Source organism: Cryptomeria japonica, chromosome 8 (genome assembly GCF_030272615.1).
Source record: "Cryptomeria japonica chromosome 8, Sugi_1.0, whole genome shotgun sequence".
NCBI lineage: Eukaryota > Viridiplantae > Streptophyta > Pinopsida > Cupressales > Cupressaceae > Cryptomeria > Cryptomeria japonica.
Window position 1 is genome coordinate 712,129,913 of NC_081412.1, and position 12,081 is coordinate 712,141,993.

Here is a 12,081-nt window from a genome sequence, read left to right on the forward strand (position 1 = left end):
AAGAGTGGGGAATAATACGTCCCCAAGACACTCACCATATATCTCCCAGGATAATGAGCCAATTGAGGAGCAATTCTCTTTGGTTTAATTTCCGCACAAAGGCAAAAAAATGGGCACATTCTAGGGTGTGACATGGTTGTTTGAGCTAATGAAGTATCAAGATGTGGGTTGTGGTAATATTCATGACCTTTTGACCATAGGAGAGTCTGCTTGATGTGCTATCGAATGACCAAAAAAATTTCAGAAACAAAAATGAAGTTTTGAAAAAGATCTCAACATCCACAAGGGTTTGAAAAAATCCTTTAAACAGTGCTCTCTTTGATCATGCTAAGTTGTTTTCCACTATTTTTCTACTGTCTCTGCTACATGATCAAACAAACATAAAGTTGAATCTCAACCAAGTGTTGTTAAAAACAGCAACAAGAATACCAAAACTCAAAGAAAACTCTAAGTATCAACATCAACATCAAAATCAAAATCGAACATTGTCACATTTAGAGAAATGGAGAAAATATCTTATTTGTTGCAATCTTAGGTCCAAACCGGTCAAGAAAACATCATGGAATGGCATTATTCATTTCATAGGGAAGGTGAAGAATCCATCCCTTCCATTCCTATTCCATCGCCATCTATAGAAATTATAGCTCAACAAATCAAGACTTTGCAACAACAAATGAGAAACATGACTAGTCCTAGCAACCATAGGGATTGGTTGCAAAAAATGATGAGTGAAGTGATAACCATGAGGAAATCATTACCATGCCAACCTTCATTCTCCAACAAAATCTTTCCTACATCACTTCAACCAACTTTATAGTCTGTTCAACCTTCTTATTCTTTCAACCTAACATATCAATCACATCAATCCAGCATTCAAAACTCTTTCAACTAAAATCAAATCCCTTTCAATCAAAGTCCAAATCAATCATATCTATCCACCATTTCATCATCCCCTGAAGTCACATAAGAGAATTCCACATCATCTCTATCCAATAACACAATCTCCCAAGGGCTATCTGTAGCTAGGAAATTGGAAATCATCAAAGCAAGTAGTATTAATCTAGCTCAATCACAAAAGCAAATTGCAATGATCAATCCTAACACACTCAATAAAGACACGAAAACAAAACATTCAAAGCTAAAGACTAAGCAAACCAAATGCAGATCTGAACGTCTCCTTCATGCGGCTCCATTGTCCTTCTTTCTTCTCCAAATAGCCTTTGTTTGTGGATCTCACCTCCAAGTGCAAAAAAACTAATGTGAAAGCAAGATTGAGATTGGCACAAGAATACTCAAAGCGTGATTGATTCGACAAAGTAATTCAAACAAGTGATTATTAGCCGAGATTGAAGAAATTCATCCAATTTATAGACAAATTGGAGAAATGATCAAATTAGCATGATTCAATTCAAATGGAAATTGTAAATCAAAAATGTCAATTATGACAAATTATGCACTTTCTATGCAAAATTTGATTGATTGATAATTATGAAAAATTTCTATGTCAAAAATTGATTGATTGTCAATTATGACAAATTATGACAAATTGGAATGTCATTCCCATGAAATTAGGAGAAAAATAGGAGGAAATTGAAATTAGGAATTAGAAAATTAGAAAATTAGAAAAAGAGGAAAATTAGGAATTAAGAAATTGATGAAAATTAGGAAATTAGGAATTAAGAGAAATTAGGTGAATTAATTAATAATTTGTCATTTATTAATTAATTCACAAAAAGAGGAATTATTAGCCAATTAAATGAACATTTAATTGTGATGAAAATACTTAGGATAAACAAATAATTTATTAATCCTAAAGGGAGAAATGACAAACAAGGTTAAATGATTAAATCACGAAACCCTAGAAGATGAATTAGCAATGCAAGGATGACAATTAGGTCTTGACAAAGGATAATTGATATTGATTTGATTTGATCATTATTTTGAATTGATAAAAGACCAATGTTGATAAGTGATTTAATTGATAAATGCACCAATTGACGAGGAACAATGACTAATTGATCCAAATTGACATAATTGAGAAAGACAACGATCGATGACAAATCGATCGCAAAATGACAAAATTGACAAGAAGACAAGGATCGATGACAAAATAGATTGCAAAACGACAAGATTGGAAATGACCACGATCGATGATAAATCGATCGCAAAATGACAAGATCGAACATGACAATGATCGATGACAAATCAATCACAAAACGACAAGATTGAAAATGATAAGGATTGATGACAAATCGATCGCTAGATGATAAGATTGATAAGAGGACAAAACCCTAATTAGGATTGACGATGTCCAAAATGATGACAAATGAGCACGCACATTGATGCGACAGGATAAGATCGATCAAAATCATGACTGGAGAGTGTTGTCGACAAGACCAAATTTGAGAGCGAGGCGAATGAAGAATGTAAAAGAATGACTCAGTGCTCACAAATGATAAAAACCAAGTGCGTGACATAGGAGAAATGTCAATGCGACGCAAAAACCTAAAATGAGGCAATGCGCAAATGTTAAAGTATGATTCCGCAAGCGTTGACCATTTTTAGGTGTCTACACTATGCATAATTCAAATCCAATATAATCCAAGTCATGATGCTAGTCCTTTCCATTCTTTAGAAATTCAAGATCCAATGCCACCATATATTCCATTTCTAAGAAAACCCACTTCAGAGAGTCTCATTCAAAATCCTTTCTCATCAGGCCAAAGTGTTTAAACCTTCGAAAAATATCTCATGCATATCCAAACTCCTTCCCCGTGTCAAGAGGATAATCCAAAATCAAAAGAAATGAGTCATGAAATAAATCAAGATCAAGAACAAACCTTTCCATCCTACCCATTTTTTTATCAAGATCTCACCAACCAAGAATCTTATGATGATCCCCTCATCATTTTCTATTCCATTCATAATAACACCCTTTAATCTCAAGAGCAAGATGTTATTTCAAGTCCCTTCCAACATCCACCTCCTAAGCAAGATCAGGACATCCCTTCCATCCTTCCTAATAATCCCTTTCTAAGTCAAGATCAAAGTATTCCTTCACCTTCATGTCCTAAGCAAGATCCCATTATTTCTCTAGATCCTTATCATGATCCCTCTATCCCTTCATCTTCATCTCCATATCATAATTCTCCATATCCTCACAATATTCCCTCTCAAATGAACTTACCATTTCTCCTAGTGATCCTAATCCCTCTACACAAGTTGTTCATGAACCCCTTATCAATAAAATAACCAATCCAAATCATACTACAGAGAATAATTTATCAATGATTGTATGTGCACCATTTTCACATGCAAATATGGTGACAGAAACAAGAATGGCACCAACTAATGAAATCAACACCCAAATTGTTTCATCATCTTCTGCAAGCACAATCATAACACCACCTAATGAGATCAACACCTAGTTGGTTTCATCATCCTCTTCAAGTGCATCAATAAAAATAGGCATAGCACTTGCTCATGTCACAACTTCGAAACTAGAATATATTTTCCTCATACACCTGCACTTGAAATACTGGGGGCAATAAGATCTACCACAGCTAGATTGGTTTGAAAATAAGGAGGCTATAGCATCAACTATACATGAAATACACCCAATTGAGTCCTTATATCCTATTGAAAAAATTAGGTTTATCCGACTCTTCTAGCAAATACCAGTGAACTATCTACATAAAATTCATATTGACCCTATGAACAACATGCACCTAAAAAGATATTATATCTAAGGGATTGGTTCATTTAAATTTTCAGTACTACATTTACATATTTCTTTACTATATTGCATCACATATCCTAATTTTAGAGTGCATCATAGTTGCTTTCATATCACCATTGCACAACATATAGGTACATATCATTATTGCTTACTCATATAGTTGCAACAATAAAACAAGGTGATTGTCTAAGTCATTTACCTATTTGCACTTAAAGGAGCGAAGGTTGTCTCATTTCCTAGATACTTGTTCATGAAGTTTTTAGGAGGTCTTTGGTCATTCATGTTCAATGTCACCTTGTGATTAATATTTATCCATGGTTGTGTAGAGGTTTCACTATTGAGCCTTGTTACCCAAAATTTATCGATTGCTATATATCTCAAACATTAAGCAATAGCTCTAAGTCATACAAATACCTAATTGGTCATGCGGCTAGTGGAAAATCCAAAATTATGCTTCAGCGTCACTGTAATCGTCATACCCAAGTAAGTTTCATTACTTACAAGTCAAGGCAAGAAAAAAAAAGTGTTATGCCAATATCCACTTCAAGGCAAAATGAACAAAGATATATAACTGAAATATCATGCAATAAAGTGCAATAAAAACTTGACAAAGGGAACATGTGTATAACTCCATCAGGGCTATGGATGCCTACTAGCAATGGAGCAATATTCAAAAGATTACAATGTATAACCTCATTGGAGCCCTAAAAGCTTGTTCGTAGCGAGGCTCTATCCAAGTTGCTTTTGAAGTCAGAATAACTCACGTAGCTAGCCACGTAGGATTCCAAGGGTCTATAATGGTTATAAGGGTGGGAATAAACTCAAGTGCACACACATGGGAAAAAGAAGATCAAAGTTTCAAGAATTGATGGAGAATTTTTTCGCACCTCCATTCATAAACCTTGGTTACATAGTGTGTTAGGTTGGATGGTCTAAAGTCTTTTGAGAACGGATTGAACTCCTATCTCTGAAAAGTTTCGCACCTTTAATCCAATTAGTGCATCTCAGAATGAAAGACACACACAATCATCCTTGTTTGAATAGGAATAGCATCTTCATCATGCATCTTGCATTAGCATAAATCATATCAAAATTCATTGTCTCCATGTGCATGTTGCAGATCATCATGTCATCATAGGTCTGCATATTGAGGGCATAGCTAAAAAAAAACCTAAAAATCAAATAATGTCCCGAAAAAATCCTAAAAATTAGATAAAGTCTTGAAAAATTCTTTAAAAGCAGAAAAAGTCTAAAAATCATAAAAATCATAAAAAGATCCTGAACAAATACCAAAAACAATCAGAAAACATCAAAAACTTAAAAATAAAAAAAACCAACAAAAAACGAAACAAAAACATTCAAATACAATCCCAAAAAAACTCTAAACATCGAAAAACTCATAAAAAGAACTAAAAATAAAAAACAATCAAAACTTGCAATAAAATGTCTCATGAGAAACAAATACCCTAGACGATATCCAGCAAACACTTCGCATGAAGTTCAACAAAGGATAAAACTATCTTATCAAACATCTGCAACCAAACTGATCAAGTCTTATCAATCGTCAAACTATCCATATCAACGTGATCTTTATCTTGTCTTAAACAGAAGAGGATACACTTGAAACTAGATAGATCAGTCTTAAATGGGGTTTGCAACTTTCTGAAACCGGACATTATCAACCATCACATCAAACAAATCAAAGCAAAGGCACAGTCAATCTAATGCTGAGTTTTGTCTAATTTGGTTTTTATATTTTATCAATTGGTGAAGATCATGTTTCTATGCTACTCAAGGATGTCCAAATGTGACTAGAGGAGCCATGATGAGCATGATCCTTTACTTTGTTTGTTGTTTGTGGTGTGAATCGATGAAGTTCTGGGGAAATTACACTATAAACGTTAAACGGGGCATACTAGGGCAAAAAAAATTTGTTTTCTTCGAAACAATGTCATCTCGACATTGTGTCAAAGAGAGGTAAATGTAGACACCTAAAAAATGTCTCATTAATCACACACTAACTATTCGTCCTAATTTGGCTAAAGGAAACCCTGGGAACTCTGGTGGTGGAGGAGTCATCAGAAATGCTCAAGGTGTCTGTATTGCGGCTATTGCTTCTCCTTTTGGGGTCCAAAATAATCATGTGGTTGAGGCTCTGGCCATGCTAAAAAGCCTCCAGCTTGCTCAGGGATTCAAATTTAAAAAAAATTGGCTGGAAGGGGACTCCCTAAATATCATCCGGGCCCTTAAAGGTACTAGTTCTGTTTCTTGGAATATTACTAACTTAGTTGAAAATGCTAAAAAATTATTAAATAACTATGTTAGTATTATCATAACTCACACTCTAAGAGAAGGCAATAAGGTTGCGGGCCTCTTAGCTAATGAAGGGGTCAATTTAGAGGTGGATGTTAAATATATTGGAGAGACCCATTGTAAAAGGGATGTTAGAGAGCAATTATTTTTTGATCGCATCAATGGGTCAAGTTAATATGATGATTATCTTTTGGGGTCCTTCCAAAGATAGAGTTTGGGGGTAGATTAACTGTTAGTTAATGATTGTCTTTAGGCATCATTTCTGTGATCAAATGTGTGAGTAGGATTATAATAATAAATGTTGGTTTTGTGCGGCCATTAACATAAGCTTTAAAACTACGAAAGGGACTCTATTCTGTTATTCTAGAATTTTACACAAGAACTTGAGGTTATACCTGTGGATTGTGAGATACATCTTTGGGTACTTCTACTTGTTGTTCAAAATGGGAGGTAACTTAAACAGGAATGAGCCCCCTGGTTGCGAAAACTGGAAGAGTGAACGAAAAGTATAGAGGAGGCTTCATAGATATGGTTTTACTGACTATATGGAAAAGCTACATGGAAGCAGAAATTCGGTGTCACATGGCTTTGCTAGAAGCTAGAACAACAACAGAGTCACATTGTTCGGGGAGATATGGAAAATTGATGAGGATTTGGTTGTGGAGGTCACGGGTCTTTAGAAGGAGGGCACTAAATTCTATAGAGACCGGAAGTATGTTGTTGAAGCGTTCAAAAACTTCCCAAAATCGGAGGATGAGAAGGCCAATCTTGTCAAGAAAGACAACATCTCCTACTACCTTCCCCATCAGGTAAAGTCCTTTTGGTAGAAAGTTTTAAGGGTTTTGATGGAGTTTCTCACTGTTGATGGTAGATTCACTAAAATCTATAACTATCATTTTGCAATTCTTAATCACTTCCATCATGGGGTTAAAATCTCCCTGCCTTTTTACTTAGTGTCTTCTCTGAATGAGAGTTTGGTTGATCACGCTAAAAAGCCTTATTCTTACCCCATAGCCCATCAGGGGCTCATCTTGCTCATTTATGAATACCTGAAGGAAAAAGCTAGGGCTAGCAAAGATGATCACCTAGTTACTAATGCACATATTTCTGAGAGTTGTAAAGATTCTGAGTTGGATGAGGATCAGCCTAATGCCCCTACCCATAAAAAATGGAGAGCTGATACAGATAATGTGGAAACGGAGGTGCATTGTGATTTGGAGGAGGAAAAGGGGAAGGATATTGAGACAAAAATGGAGAGTGAGAAGGATGAGAACATTGGTGAAGAGGAAGAAGGGAAAAAAGATGTTGACTCTGGAAACCCTTATTCTAACCCTATGGGCTCGGATAGTAGGAATGTCGCCCTAAATTCTAAGGAGGAAGACAACCCTAATTTTGTGGGCACTGAGCAGGGTAGGGATTTAGCAAATACTATTTTGAATACTGCCCATAACTATACTTTGGAATCCTTCAACTTCCAGAAATGGGTTATTGACAACATTACTAGCATTCAGAGCAAACAGAGGGACCTAGAAAATAAGATAAACAATTTGATTAAGGAAACAAATTCGGGGAAAAAGAATGAGGAGACGGAAACCAGTGAAGCCGAGGAGGAAATCGAGATGGAGGACTGGCTGGAAAAAGACCTGATTAAAGGGGATTTGAAATATCTAGAGGATGTTATCAGAATTGTGAAAGAACAGACTGAGGAGGATAAAGACAATATCAATACCCGGGTTGCTTGAACTGAGAAGGCTCTGAAAAGCTTCATGAACCACAGTCTTGAGGTCCTAAGAGTTTCATCACATAATATGAATGCCTCGGTGGATCACTTAGAGAGGAAAAATTAGGATAAGAACTTGGTAATCATTGAATATGTACCGACCTCTAGCTCCACCCATCAAATTTCTAGGCAAAGGACTAGGAAAAACACCACTGAGATGGAGACCAAAATGAAAGACATCCAGCTGAAACAGGAGAGAAATGATCTGAGGGAAGCGGCTAAGGCGATGATGCTTTTGGTTCAGAATGCTGAGGAGTCTATAAAAGTTTTCAATTGATATGTAATGTTGGGTTTTGGATGTCAATTTCTTGTTGGCTCCTTGTTGTCTTTTTGTCCTAATTGTTGGTTTTTGTGCTGGTCTTTTGCAGTTGTTTTGTCTTGTTTCTTTCATGCTCATCTTTCATATTGTAAGTGGGTTTCTGGTCCCTTAAAACCTGTTTTTTCTTAATCAAAAACTATTCGTCCTAATTAATTTAGTAATTCTTCAATTATTTAATTAAGCTAATTATTCTTTTGAACTAACTCAATCATCACCCTTCAACATTATTAATTATTTTATTTCTATTCTTTAATTAATTAATCAATTAACCCTTTCCTAAATATTAATTAAATATTAATTATTTAATTAATTTTGATTAATTTCCTTAATTAAATAATCTTTATTATTTAATTAATTCTATTTCTAAGGTTTAAATAATTTCATTTAAATTATTTAAATTAATTAACTTATTCCTCCAATTTCCCAAATTCGAATTTCAAATAATTCCACCTAATTTCATTTCTCTCAAATTCACAATTCCCCAAATGTGGATTTCAATTAATTTCATCCAATTCTAAATCATCAATTTAACATTTCACCACATCTGAATTTCAATAAATTTCATGTGCATCAAAATTCAAAAATCCAAATTCAAATCCAAATTGAAAATGAAAATGAAATTCAATCTCAAAATCCTACAACACATGTTGAAAATCATAACGAGTTCATCAAATCAATTAACTCATCAATTGCCCCTTTTCACTCCAAATCACCTTTTTCTGATTGATTAATCAATCCACTTATCTCTCCAATCCATTCCGTCATCTGATCAATCAATCCAATCAATTGAACAATCTATTCAGTTCACTATTCAATCTATTCAGTTGAATACTCAATAAATTTAGTTAACAAGTCAATCAATCTAAGTTAACAAATCAATCAACCTTGTTAACTGATCAATCTAAATCAATTCACTCCCAATCAGAAATTAAGTTCAGAATCCCTCCCCATCTCTTATGAAAATATATATAAACAACATCATTTTCTCAATTCAAGCTAGATCACACTCTTCAGAATAATTGCCATCTTTATGCAAGAAATCCAAGTGCAATACCTGAGAGCCACCTACACCAGCAATTTGGAGAAGAACAATGGAAGCACAAATCTGGACTAGGGATTTTGATTTTATTTAAATCTTTCAATTCTAGTATTTATTTCATTGCATTATGTCTGATTTTAGCTAGATTAGCTAAGGATCTATAATCATCCTCTTAGCCTAATTAGCTTAATTTACATGACTTCAAGCATGAAAACATGGACATCTTGCTAATAAATGCAAAAATATGAATGCTCCAATGAAATCTACAGAACTTAAGAAGAATAATTCTATGGTGTGGAGAAGGAAATAAAAAGTTGAGTCTGTTGCACCTAAGTCTGGTATTGGTGCTTCTTCTTCCGAAAATTGATAGGTAGCCTTGGCTTAGGGGGAGTTTCAAAGACAAATCTATTTGTACCCCCTCATGTGAAAGAGATGCATGTGATGGCTTGTGTTGTTGACTATGATGGATTGTGTTTGCTAAAGAGTTAGGTTGATGTCACTATGATAAGACAGTTTTTGGTGGTGGAACCCTAGGTACTGTTTGCCTCGCCAATAGGAACAATAACTAGAGCTAAAGTCTCAACCCAAAGATTGGTCATTCATTCTGAGTAGCTATTATCTCCATGACTAAAGTTCATTTACTTGTCAACCCAAGGACGTATTACTAGAAATGGGTTTGCATTGTATATGCACTAAGTTCCTCTGATAGTCATTCTGTACTATTGCAACAACTAAGTCTATTTGAAATAAACAAGCGAAAACATAACAACTGAATGGCTATAGGAAATCTTAACATTAACAGAAGATTCTAACTAAATAATTGTTAACTAAGTTCAGAGCTAACAAATAGGATTTACTCTATTTGCTTTGGCTGCAGGAACAGTCACAAGATCTGGTTCCAGTGGTTGCAGGAACAGTCAATTGCTAGAACATCTACTACACAAAGAGAAAACTTAATCTAACAAACACATGGGAATACTCACCAAGTGGGCACCCTTGGATGAGTGTATCCAGACTTCAAAGATGATTCTATATACTCAGAATAACATAGCTTTTATTCATTATTTCCAAAAGTTGATACAACACATGAAATGAGAGAAATGCTTCAAGTTCTGGAAAACGTTGTCTAGCCTCTGAGAAGAGGTGCAGGTCTTTATTTATAAGAAAACTATAAAAAACTTCCTACTATCTAGATCATGCCCATGAAACGAGCTGGAAAACATTTATGACTGCTAAGAGAAGAAGTTAATCCATAAAAAATGTGGAACTCATCTAAACCGCAACCAAGAATATAGCATGGTGGTGTTTACTAGATTGATGTTTGCTGGAAACAAACATAAATAAATCTAGTATCGCCTCTCTATTCCTTTTTTGATTCTTATGCACACCATCTTCTCTGCTATTTTGAATGTTTAACCGCCCTTAAATGTCCCCAATTGCTTTCATGACGTGATTCTCCATCTAGCTTGAAATAACCGCTTCTGCAGCAACTTATTTATTCCTGCATTTAAAAGTTAGAACATAGAAGGATACATATATATCTATTTTAATTAATCATAACACTTATACATCCACACATGATATTACCTATAATAATCCGCATGACAACAAGAATAATAGGTCAAAATAATACAGGGTTTAATGGGTTTAGTTATCATTCAAAATGCACATAGTCAAACTTTAATACATCACATGACTCAAACACTATCCCAATATGCAACTTAAAACATAGCAAAAACTTATCAGTTATAGGAATAAAAGAGCTATTATTTTAGCTCATCATGCCCCCCAAATTAATGTCTTGTTGATCCTCTAGCAAGAGGAAAATTTCTTATTTGGACACTGACTCGTAAATCACCTATGGTTCCTTGTCATGTACCTCCTATAGCCAAGTTCCAATAAAACCCTTTCATCTTTTCCAGCCAAGTCCACCTAGCTTCCTTTGTGGCCTCTTCATATGGTTTGTCTGTAGCCATGCATCCCATCAATGGCCACATAAAGATAGGTGGTTGAAATATCAAGGGTAGCCAGTTATTGCTTTTTGTTCTACCCAAGTGGATATACTTGGGAGCTCTTTGTGTGGTTGCATGATAATTAGGAAGTGAATGGGGTTCACCCTACTTTAGGTCTTCTGGAAGAGTGTTCCAACCCTAAACCAAATATTCAACTGTAGCTTGATTCTCATTTCCAACCAAATGCTCATATTCCAGAAATGCTTCCTCTCTCAATGGTAAAACCTGGCTTCTAGCATCAGGTCTAGTCAACAACTCTTTCCAGTCATAGTACATATGTCATGGGTTTGATGTCACCAATATAGAGTAAGGGATTCCATTCGTTGTCAAAAGAGATAGCATAATTATGCAAATAAAATTCACATAACAAATTCTTAACAGTTGTAGGAGAGTTTTGATAAACATTATAAAATTCCTATGGAGTATCCAAAGAAGGACTAAGATCCCTAACAATGCGATTTAGCTTGAAACATAAATATTGTTCCTTCAAATATAAAGCATAAACTCTTGGTAGAGCCCTGCACTACATTAACTCAGGAACCATGTTTGCTATGGTGTCTACTTTGGTTTACAATTCAACAATTTGATTGTCCCTTTTTTCAATTTCTTTTTGTTTCTTACCAATTATTCCTTGTAGCCGATCCCTTTCTATCTCCCACTATCTATAAAATGTAAGTGCAATGGATAAACTAGTGAGACATGAAGGGAGCCTGTGAGTTTACCTGAGGGCTTGAGATCTCATCAACTGGTTCTTCAAACTGCTCTGCTACATGTGCCAAATTTGGCAGTCTTTCGGCTCCATGTCCTTCCTGCGGTTGACCCTCTGTCTGACTTTCATGCACTAATTCTGATGTTTCCACATAAATGACTTCACTCACA